Here is a 12,084-nt window from a genome sequence, read left to right as displayed (position 1 = left end):
TACATGAATGTGAATGCCAAAGAAGAGGCCATCCATCAGAGGATTTGGTCAAAAGGAGAAGGTACTTTAGATACAGGGTCTTTCTTCCACCTCCCTTAGATAGACAAAATATATCTTCATATTTTCAAATGTATCTCAAATATATATTCTGGCAATTTTATTTTCAGTCTGTGTCATTCACTGCTTCTGGTAACAAGTTCCATGAATCTGAGCTCTGTGCAAAAGGCTGCATGTAAAAGTGGTTAGAAAAACAAGTGGTTAGAACCAGCTCTATGTGACCCTGAAGAAGGTATTTAACCTTTTAGTCTCTGTTTCTTCATTCTTCAACTGCAATTTATATGGTAGTACCAGAGCGCCATGTTATGTGAAACTGCATACTGTACTAGGTAGCCTTACACACATGGAAGTAATGGGTATTATAGGTAACTTTCTAGAATGAAACTTATGCACCATATCTTCTCTGAGCTTCACCTCCAGGCCCCCTCTGCTCAGCCTCAATGATGTGTGGCTCCCCAGTGAGTGATTCTGCAGCATGACTCTTGGACTATTTCACTTGCTGTTCTGCCACCACAATGCCTCTTTCCCTTTCTTCAACGTTTCCTGCTCCTTCTTCATAAATGTAGGTTATGTATCACTTCTTTTAGGAAACTTGCTTGGAACCACTGGCCCAATTTAGAAAGGAGTCTTTGTGCTCAGAGCTCGCCACGGCCTTTATCACACTGCTGTAACTTTGGCTTTATTTTCCTGTCTTCACCACCAGACTGTAAATTCCATGAAGGAACAGACTGTAGTAGACGTTTTTGGTTACTTGCCTAACATGCATTGTCTCTTTCCTTCTCCTTTTTTTTTTTCAAGTTTTTATTTAAATTCTAGTTACTTGACATATAGCATAATGTTGGTTTTAGGAATAGAATTTAGTGATTCATCACTTACATAGAACACCCAGTGCTCATCACAACAAGTGCCTTCCTTAATGCTCATCACCCATTTAACCCATCCCCCACCCATCTCCCTTCATCAACCCTCTGTTTGTTTTCTATAGTTAAGAATCTCTTATGGTTTGCTTCCTTCTTTTTTCTTCCTTCCCCATCTCTATCTATTTTGTTTCTTAAATCCCACATGTGAGTGAAATCATATGGTATTTATCTTTCTCTTTATTCTAGCTTACCATAATATACTCTAGCTTCATCTATATCATTGCAAATGGCAAGATTTCATTCTTTTTGATGGCTGAGTAATATTCCTTTAGGCATATGTGTGTGTGTGTGTGTGTGTGTGTACTACATACTACATCTTCTTTATGTGCATCAGTTGATGGACAGTTGGATTCTCTCCATAGTTTGGCTATTGTTGATAATACTGCTATAAACATTGGGGTGCATGTGTCCCTTCCAATCAGTATTTTTGTATCCTTTGGGTAAATACCTAGTAGTGCAATTCCTGGGTTGTAGGGTAGTTCTATTTTTAACTTTTTGAGGAACCTCCATACTGTTTTCCAGAGTAACTGTACCAGTTTGCATTCCCAACAACAGTGTTAGAAGTTTCCTCTTTCTTCACAACCTCACCAACATCTGCTGCTTCCTGTGTTAATTTTAGCCATTCTGACAGGTGTGAGGTGCTATCTCATTGTAATCTTGATTTGTATGTCCCTGATGATAAGTGATGTTGAATATCTTTTCAAGTGTTTGTTAGCCATGCAGGTGCCTTCTTTGGAAAAATGTCTATTCATATCTTCTGTCCATTTATTAACTAGAATATTTGTTCTTTGGGTCCTCTTCCTCTTTGTTAATGAAATCCTGTCTTGTCCTAGTCTCCATCCTTTCTACCTTAGAGCCCTCAAGTTCCAGGGAAGGTGATCCGGAGGAGTACATCCTAATTATTTTAGCCCACTACTGAAGTTGTTTGGCTCTGATAATGGGCTAGAGATGAGCATGTGACCTAAGTTCAACCAATCATACTGAAAGGAAAGAATTATAGTACATGCTTGAACTAAGAAATTTGAATCCTATGCTTAAAGCAATATACAACTATTGAACACATTTAATCTGAACATGATGTGAACAGGTATTTTTTTTTCCTAGAAAGATTATTCTTAGAGCAATTCAGAGGATGTATTTGGGTATGAAGAAGGTAAAGAATTGAAGTGAGATCAATTAGGAGACTATTATAGTAATCTAGGTGAGTAATCATGAATGGCTCATGGGAAAGAAGAAGAGAGAAGGAGTCAAGTTACATTATGGAGGTAGGGTTACATTATGAATTGCAGGGGTCCTTGGGGGCTTGATGGAGTACTACAGATTAACTGGAGAAAAGAGTCTAAGGTGATCCCAGACTTCTGACTCTGTGATTGCTTGGATGATCGTGCTTCTTCCTAAAACAGAAAATACTAGAAGAAGAGCGGATTTGGGAGGAGAAGGGGGTGATAATGAGCTCAGTTTTATATCTGCTGAATGTAGAACCCACATAGTCAATTTTCCAACAACAAGCCTTGAGTAATTTTCTTATCATTTCCCTTTTCTTCGTGCTTCCTTCCTAGGACGGGTTGAATTGTGTCCCCTCTATGTTGAAGTCATAATGCCCAGCACCACAGAATGTGACTGTATTTGGGGATAGGGTCTTGAAATAGGTAGTTAGGGTAAAATGAAGTCATAAGGGGAGCCCTAATCCAATGTGACTTGTGTCCTGTAAGAAGAGGAGATGAGGACATAGACACACATGGAGAAGACCCTGCGAAAACATAGGGAGAAGACAGCCATCTGCCAGCCAGGGAGAGAGGCCTCAAAAGAAACCAGCCTTGCTGACACCCTAATCTCTAGAACTGTGAGAAAATAAATTTCTGTTGTTTCAGCCACCCACTCTGTAGTACTTTGCTATGGCAGCCCTAGCAAACTAATACACCTTCCCCGCACTGAACATTCAGAAGGGTAGAGGATTCATAATATTTCTATTCGTTATGAGATTTAGGGTATTGTAAGATGTAAAGTCCAAGAAATATGTTGAAGCTGAAGAAGTAATATGTCTCCAAGGGCAAGGCTGTGTCTAAATCTAGAAAGTCACATTAAATAGGTATCTGAAAGTTGCCATTGTGGAGGCTCCTCTGAAATTCAGGGTCCGTGGTTCTCAGATCAGCATTCCAAAATGCATAAGGAAACCTATTTACAATTTCAACCCTGTCTGCTTGCAAGTTTCCAGCTGTATTTACACAGCTGCTGAAGGCAGTGCAGATGAGAAGGATTCTCCACTTCACCACTTAGAAACCCACACTGAGAATAGTTCAGAAAACGCCTTCATATTTGAGAATTCACTAAGTCTCAGGAAGGAACACAAAACATCAAGAATTAAGCCACTGACATGGGGACTTTGGCAATGAAAGGAGGAAAAATAGTGTAAATTTAGCAAAGTATGAAATACAAACTTAAAAGTGAATACAGGATGACTTATAACCTATGTCACTCTATAAAACGTAACAATGAACATAGTATTCAAAAGATAAAGGACAAGGACACCTGGGTGGCTGAGTTAGTTAAGCATCTGACTCTTGATTTCAGCACAGGTCATGATCTCATAGTCGTGGGATCAACCCCCGCATTGGGCTCTGCACTGGGCATGGAGGCTGCTTAAGAGACTCTCTCTCCCTCTCTCTCTGCCCCTCTCCCCAGCTCTCTCTCTCTCTCTCTCTCTCTCTCTCTCTCTCTCTCACTCTCTCTCTCTATCAAAAAATAAAAAAAATAAAGGACAAAAATAGGAGGTGAGGATCTTCTGAAAACCATGGCACCCTCAATCTTGTATTTTGTCCAACATCTGGAAATAATTGAAAATCCCTGGAAAAGTCAAGTGAGCCCTCCTGGAGGTGAGGAACAAGCTAGCTGTTGCAGAAACAAAGAGATAAATGGAAGGAATGTCTCAAAGGAAGATTTATCCAGATTATCCTACCAGGCAAAACAGACCATATGAAACACATTTTAAAAATTAGCCTTCTGCTTGCCTTAAAAGTTATCTGAATGGTGATGCAAAACTTTAAAAATAATACCGGTGGTGAATGCTGTTCCAAAACAAGTAAAAGGAAACTATTTTAAAATCCCAATGTGTGTGCACCCGTGTGTGTGTGTGTGTTAGCTAATTACCCTTAACAAAGAAGAATGTTTTTTTTCCGTGGGAAATTCTGAATTTTAAAACTGATTAAAGTAATCAACGAGTATTCTCCACAGCACTAGGGAAGTACAGAATTGTGCTCTAAGAAACTGACAAACTATATACTATTACATGATATGAAGGTGGTGTTTATCATTCAAGAGGTAGAGTAACAAAATGTCCCTAGATGTAAATATCCCTTGATCTTGTGCTCTGTTTACAACATTCCGTACATACTAGCTCTCATTTTGAAATTAACTCAAGCACCTGTGAGCTGAGCAAAATTCTGTCCCATTCTCCAGACTTTAATAGAGGCTGAGATACCCAGGATTAGAGTTTAGGGCACTGTCACTGAGGCACCTTCCTCACCTGACCACTCACTGGAGACGAAAGGAGGAGACTGACCAAAGAGAGAAACAGCTGATTGGAAGACAGAAGATTCTTTGCCTTTAGAATGAACTTCTGCTTTTCAAATTTGGGGTAATGTACCTCTTCTCCTTGTGGATGTAGTCAAGAAGGTAAGCCCTTGTCAGAAGCTTCAGATATAGATTCCCCTGGAATTCATAGAAATACACATGCAAAGAATAATGAAGGCGCTTAGGCTTAACTAATAATATCACATATATTTGTTGTACTTTTAAAACATATACACATAAGATTGGGGAATAGGTAGCAAAAACAAAGGGAGTCACTTAGGATCACAGCTCAGTTAGCAACATTGATTAGCCTGTCTAAATCATGACTAGATTGCATTACTTTTCGCTGAAAGCCCACCGTTTTACAGAACATAGCATTTGAAACAAGCATAGCTCATGTGCAGGCAGTTGGCTTATGTAGTCCTTATATCGATTCTGTGACAGTCTCATCTCACAGATGAAAAACTGAGGTAGAGAGAGGGTAAGCCCTCCGCTCAGCACAGTGTAAATAGTACAGCTGGGACTTGAACCCAGATCCGATGGACACTGGTTAGTCCTTCACTCTTCGGCTTCCCCTAATTTCTTGGCCATACTCTCTGGTTTTCCTCTCTCATGTTTTCACAGACACGTCTTCCTTCTTCTGCCCCATACATTTTTGTGATTTACAGAAATGAGATGGTTCTTCAGGCAGAAGAGTTTGTTGAAATGGCACCTAAACTGTCCCTAAAACAGCTTGTGATCCTCTGAGGTGATCAATTTATTTCAAAAATGGTTTTGAATGACACCATGTGCTAGTTACTCCACTCCATACTGGTAATGACAAACTGTCAGGAAACACCCCTGAAAAACCAAGATTCTCTTCCCGCCTTCCACACACATGTATTCATTTACATACACACCTATTATTATAGCTCCTTTAAAAGTGCACACATATCATGACTTCATGTTCACCTTGGCTTTGGCCTTGTATGTAGCCCTTTCGTTCTAAATTCAACACCTTACTGGAGTTAGAAAAGGTGTCCTAATCATTTCTTTTAAACCGTGTAAAGTTTTATTTTTGTAGATCCTCAAAGGCATTATAATAAAATAGTGAGAATTTGACTCTGTGATTAGGAAAGCCCATGAGACTTCCCTGAGAATTCTGAGAATGTGCACTTGAGAAGCTGAAATCAGGACAGTTCCAGGACAAATTGCCAGGTTTTCTTTTGCATGGACTTGCCTAAGTTTGCACCAAAAGGTCAGCGCCTTAAAGCACTGTAATCTCTCAACTGTACCCTGAAGAACTGAAAGGGTAAGACACCTCAGCTCCTCACTAAAGAGAGAAATCTTCAGGCTCAGGCAATCAAGAACACAAGTGTAGAAGGGCGTGCAAGGTGGTGCTCTGTTATCCTCCCCAACATTGAATCTGCCCAGGACAGACATCTGAAAACTTCTCTTCTTGGGTCTGCCTCCCTCATTGTCTACTGGGTATTTTCAGCCTTGTCTCTCCCCCTGGAGTTCTATTGCTTCTTCCCCAAAACCTCAAGTTCAAATGAGCAGTTCATTGATTTCTCCTCCATGGAGTTGGGTGCTTTTCTAGTTTGAATGGGAGACAAGAGCCAAAGGCCCAGGAAAGGGGTGAATAAGTGCCTTTTCCTGGAAGAGTCTGATGAGGGGCAGGGGTTACATTTCTTTCTGTCATAAATCCTTTGGGTGGTAATTCTTCACTGGTTGTTAAGTTCAGAAACTTTTTCATTCCTCTGTCAACAAATTTACAGTTTTGCAGTTTTAAATGTCCTGAATTCTTTCTGTCCACTTTCCACAAATTGCAATTTACTTTAACATCTACCCTACTCCAGGGATTTAAGGATACACAGGAACAGAGCCTCTGTTGGTGATATACCATCACATCCTTGCGAATCTAAGCAGTCAACAATTTTGATGCTTCAACTTGAGTTAGGCTACACAGAGATTAGACGGAACTGTATTTTTGTAACATATATGAAAGGAAGATTTTATGAGACAAATTAACGAGATAAAGATTGAACCTTCCAAAAGCCTAGCTCGCTGTTTTAAAGACTAGCTTCAGCACATTTTCCATAATTTTCATAAAATGTGCTGTAGATTACAAAAAAAGAACTTATTTATTAAAGTAGTCCCTGAAGGATCTATGCTTAGGAGTAGTTAGCACACTGGCAACTCTCTTGGTGGCCTCACAAGGTAAAAAGTAGCAGAAATCTCCATCTCCTATACAGACCTAGCTCTTTTGACTAAGTGTCCCTGACGCATCCCTACATGAATGTCCCATGGGCATCATACACTCACCTTATCCCAACCTGAAATTATCATTTTCTTCAAAGTCTTTGAATAGCTTCAGTTCTCTGTTTATGCAAATGGTCACAGTTCCATGCATTCACTCACTCTAGGTGGAAACCTTCTTCAACTCACTGTTCTGATCAGTCTCTGGTTGTTGTTAATCCTTTATCTTAAACAGCATCCTTCAAGCCTCAAGTAAAACATGACCTCCTGTGTGGAGCTTCCCTGATGGTGCCTGTGATACCTCATGGCACTGTTCATTTGACTAAGTATTTGTTGAGCACCTTCTTATTGGGCACAAAGGAAAGTGCTAAGCACTGGAGCTAGAACAGTGAACAAGACAGACTCTGGCACTGTCCTAATGGAACTTAATTCTATAATCACAATCACAATTCATGATGCAAATCAACAAATTATAAGATAAAGAAAAAAATGTTTTAAATGATGTGCCAAAGAATGGCTAGGGGCAGGGTGGGGGAAAGGATGTTTAGGGAAGGTGTCTTGGAGCTGACACTTGAGCTCTAAGACCTGCAAAATGAGATGGAGCCAGTAACTGAAAGATATAAATGGTGAGCATTCTATCAGAGGGGAGGAAGGCAAGTGCAAAGGTACTGTGGCATCGAACTATGGGGTATTTAAGGCATAAGAGTGTGATTGAGATCATATGGCTGGAGTGTAATGAGTAAGAGAAAAGAGTAGTGAAGATGAAATCAGAAAGGCAGGCATTCTTCTAGTTTAGCACATATCACATTGTATTGCCCCTCCCCCACTCACGCTCTGTCTCTGTCTCAGAAATCAATAAACATTAAAAAAAATTTTTTTTAATAGTTTCAAGAGTCTAATAAGTTCAGGGGCGCCTGGGTGGCTCAGTTGGTTGAGCGTCCGACTTCAGCTTAGGTGATGATCTCACACTCTGTGAGTTCGAGCCCCGTGTTGGGCTCTGTGCTGACAGCTCAGAGCCTGGAGCCCGCTTCCGATTCTGTGTCTCCCTCTCTCTCTGCTCCTCCCCTGCTCATGCTCTGTCTCTCTCTGTCTCAAAAATAAACATTAAAAAAAAATTTAAAAAAAAGAGTCTAATAAGTTCACAATAACGAAGTTTTACTAAATGTTTGTTCCATCATCAATATTCAACTTCAAAGATGCACAGAATTTGTGGAGAATTATACAAACTATGGTTTCCCTCCTTAGGTTATCAAGGCATATCTTAACTTTAAATTTGTTTAATGTTTTACTTATTTTTGAGAGAGAGACAGACAGACAGGCCATGAGTGAGGGAGGGGCAGAGAGAGAGGGAGACAGAGAATCCGAAGCAGGCTCCAGGCTCTGAGCTGTCAGCACAGAGCCCGACATGGGACTTGAACTCACAAACTGTGAAGATCATGATCTGAGCCAAACGTGGGTGCCCAACCAACTGAGCCACCTAGTCACCCCAAGGCATGCTTAACTTTAGAATTTATTTGAGGCATTATAATTATTTTTTTAATCCTTAACCATACCAAACTCAAGTATGATTTAGTGCCAAAGTTGAAGTTGAGTTGATGCTAATCTGACTGGATGTCAGGAAGAAAAGATAATGAATTATTCCCAATCCCCTCTCCCTGGGCAAGCAAGAGAAAAAAGTGGGACAGCTTGACTTGAATGACTTCTTTCAAAATATTTTCCAAAGCTCATGCACAGAACCATTTTCCTCCCAGGAAAGAAACATTCAATACGGAAAATTTTGGTTTCGCTTGAAGAACAAAAAAGTCTTCAAACTTCTATCTCTCATCCATGTTAATGCCTTGTTTTCTTTTCCTCTAGCTGTTAGGGGAATAGCACCGATGCTTCATTTAGAAAGAATGAAATGATGCAGACTGCATGTAAGCAGTAGGTAAAGACACATGAGGGGGGACATAAGTCATAAGAGGGGCAGCTACTAATGTATATGTTTTTAGAGGTTCTGTGTTAGCACATTCACCTGCATAATCTCCCTTAAACTTCCACAAATTCTTTGAGTTAGACATTCTTTAACTCATTGTAACAGATTTTAATACATTTTAACAGATACGGGATTACTGAGTAAACAATTTGCTTGAGAGCACACACAGTTACTAAATGACAAGAGACAGGATTTGAAAGCAGGACTGACTGGCCAGAAGCTTCATTCTCTTTTACACACAACTTTTATACACACAAACATGCATACATATGCATGCACAAGTGAATATATATTCCTTACATAGCTATATCTGCCAACAGAAAATTTAGAAGCAGGGTTTTATCGTGCCATCAAAATTTAGTATTTCCCCATCCTTCAAATGTAAACCAAAAATTACACCCCAGTCCCTAAGAACATGCTGCACGACTTCAGTTTTAGCTCAACAATTGAAGCAAATGAACCAGGATTGCAGAATGATTTAAAAATATCTATCTGTTGTTACAATAGCTTAGTTATGAAGGCCACTGTAAAATGTCACCATTAAAGGATAGGTTTTAGAGGAAATGGAATTATTAGGAATTCCATGGTCTGTAAGACAAGGAGTTTGGACTAGAAGTGTCTCCAAATCCCTTCTGGTTCTAACATTGTAAAAATCCTATGACTTTAAAGCTTGGAATGGAATGGTTGTGTGAAAATTTACAAATGGGATCTCCTGCTTAAATGCATTTCTTTAGTTGCCCTCCAACTGTGCTGACTTGTAAAATTATCATCTCACTTGCACTCTACTTGGTCAAGGGTCTCTCTTTTGCACTCCTGATAAACAGTCAGAGGTGATGGATGGAGATTGAGCCTACTTGGTCTGGCTCCACATCTAGGAAAAGGTGAAAAGCCTCAGTGTTAGCAACCAAGTCATCTCTTCCAGCTTCTCACTGAACACGGGGACAAGGATGCCTCTGGGTCTTTATGGGAACTGTAAATGCAGCTTTGACCGAGGGGCAGTATGTTTTCCATAAAGAACATAACTGGAATCACCTTAGATTCAGCACCTGAAAGATGTTATTTTCCTGAAATGTTCCTTTTCATGAATCCTCTTTACTACGTATTATTAATCAGCTTAGCATAAATGATGCTGAATTTCACAGCATGAAGGTTTAGATGAGGTAATGTTACCTTGTTACGAATGGTTACTGCTGCTTAGTTTCTCTTAAATAGCAGAATGTTGATATTCAAATGATTTATTTTAGATTCTATGTTCATCTGTATTCAACTAAAGTCAACATAGTATTGATAATTCCAGAATTTTCCTCTATATAAACACACTTTCTGTCAACTATTAAGCAGGTTCATACATTATCTATATGTCCTCAGTTGCAGGTTACAACAGACAGTAAAGCGGGCAAATTATAGTGCGTATAATTTTCATTTGATTCTATGAGTATTTATTTAAAAACAATTTAGGAAGCTACCATACTCCCAGCACTGTACCATGTTCTTAGATTCAAGATGAATCCTCTGCTCAAGAAAGGTGCAGCCTACTTGGGTGGACAGAATTATAAACATACATAAAGACACTAGTCAGTATCTATTTCTCTAAAACAAGTGTAACAAATGGTATTTGGAGGTTACTCATTAGTCCTTGACCGCACAAAAAACGGTAATGATGTATTATTTTTATTTCATTCAGATCAAGAAGTGGGAGCTGAAGTATTAGTCAAAAGCTCTTTGCTCAAGATGTTTGGGAATAACTATTTATTCCACTGAGAATATCTAACATAATATCTTCAGTGAATTTATTCGGAAAGGGTGAGAATCTGTCCTTTTCAGTTTTCCAACGAAGATCAATAAGAATTTGCCTCTGGGTAAATTGTGATCAAAATTATCATGCCAAGATGTCTCTTTGCTCTTTACCAAGAAGACCCATAACCAAAGATAAGGTTAGAAATGATCTAAAGTTCTTCCCCTATCACAAGAGGATATCTCTTTGTTCAAAAATATGTTGCCTTCTACAGAGTGTTTAATATTCTTTTCTGTTTTTCTAAAAACCCTGGTGAGTCCAAATTTGGCTTGTGTCATCACGGAGCCCTGCACGGCACAGCAACCCCAAAGGTGAGCTTAGACCAAAAGACATAGAGCCACACTCCTGAACCAAGCAGGCCCTTCACCTCTAGGCCATAGGGAAAAGGTGATGAAGAGCCCCTTGTGTTTTTTTCTACTCTGTTCTTCTAGGAAACAAGTTCTTGATTCAGTATATATTCCTGGAATTTACTCTGAAGCCTCAAAGATGAAGAGCTCTAAAAACATCATTCAACTAACCAGTATTCAGTTAGTTCTCCTTGCACTGCGTGCCTAGAATTGTGCTAGATGCTATGGATGAGAGGGAGGGAGAGAGAGAAGAGGAGGAGGAGGAGGAGGAGAAGGAGGAAGTAGTACAGAGGAAAAGAATAAACCAGAGGGTAGATTAATGGTCCCCCAAAGATGTCTATGTCCTATCCCCACAACCTCTGAATATATGACCTTACATGGTAAAGGGGACTCTGCAGATGTAATTAAAGTTATAGACCCTAAAAGAGGAAGATTATCCTAGATTATTCAGTTGTGCCCACCTAATCACATGTGCCTATAAAAGCAAAGAAAGTCCTCCAGGTGCGGCAAAAAGAGATGCCACAGAAGGGGGCATTCTGAGAGACTGAAAATGTGACAAGTCAATGCACTGTGGTGGGCTTGAAGGAGGAGGGGCAATAATGCGGGAGTGCAGGTGGCCTCAAGATGCTGAGAGACGCTTCCGGCTGACAGCCAACATGGAAACAAGGGCCTCAGTTCTATGAACTCAAAGAAGTGAATCTGCCAACAACCTGGAAAGCCTGGAGATGGATTCACTCACAGAGCCTTCAGAAAGGAGCACAGCCTACTGACACCCTGGTTTCTGTCTTACAAGAATCCAATCAGAGGATTCAGCTGGGCTGTGATGATCTGGACTTCTAACCCATAGAACTTTGAGATAAAAAAATGAGTCTCCTTATAACTGCTAAATTTGTGATAATTTGTAATGGAACCAATGGAAAACTGATACAAATAATAAATGGTTCCCAGCTGCAAAGAATCTGATGGGGGAGAAAGTGAGTAAATGTCAAGCTTATAATACTATGATTTTAATGGAAGGGGTCAGTGGATAAGGCAAAATCATCCTTATGAATGAGATCAATAGTTTTGAGCATCTCTGTAATATCACCTTAGGTCTCTGTGTATATACCAGTCCTCATTTTGAGGGCATTGTATGAGATCCTCTAAGCAGATCAAGTCTTTGGGCATAGTGGTTAGTGCCTA

The sequence above is a fragment of the Neofelis nebulosa genome, chromosome 1 (assembly GCF_028018385.1).
Source record: "Neofelis nebulosa isolate mNeoNeb1 chromosome 1, mNeoNeb1.pri, whole genome shotgun sequence".
In the NCBI taxonomy this organism is placed as follows: domain Eukaryota; kingdom Metazoa; phylum Chordata; class Mammalia; order Carnivora; family Felidae; genus Neofelis; species Neofelis nebulosa.
This window is presented reverse-complemented; position numbering follows the sequence as displayed.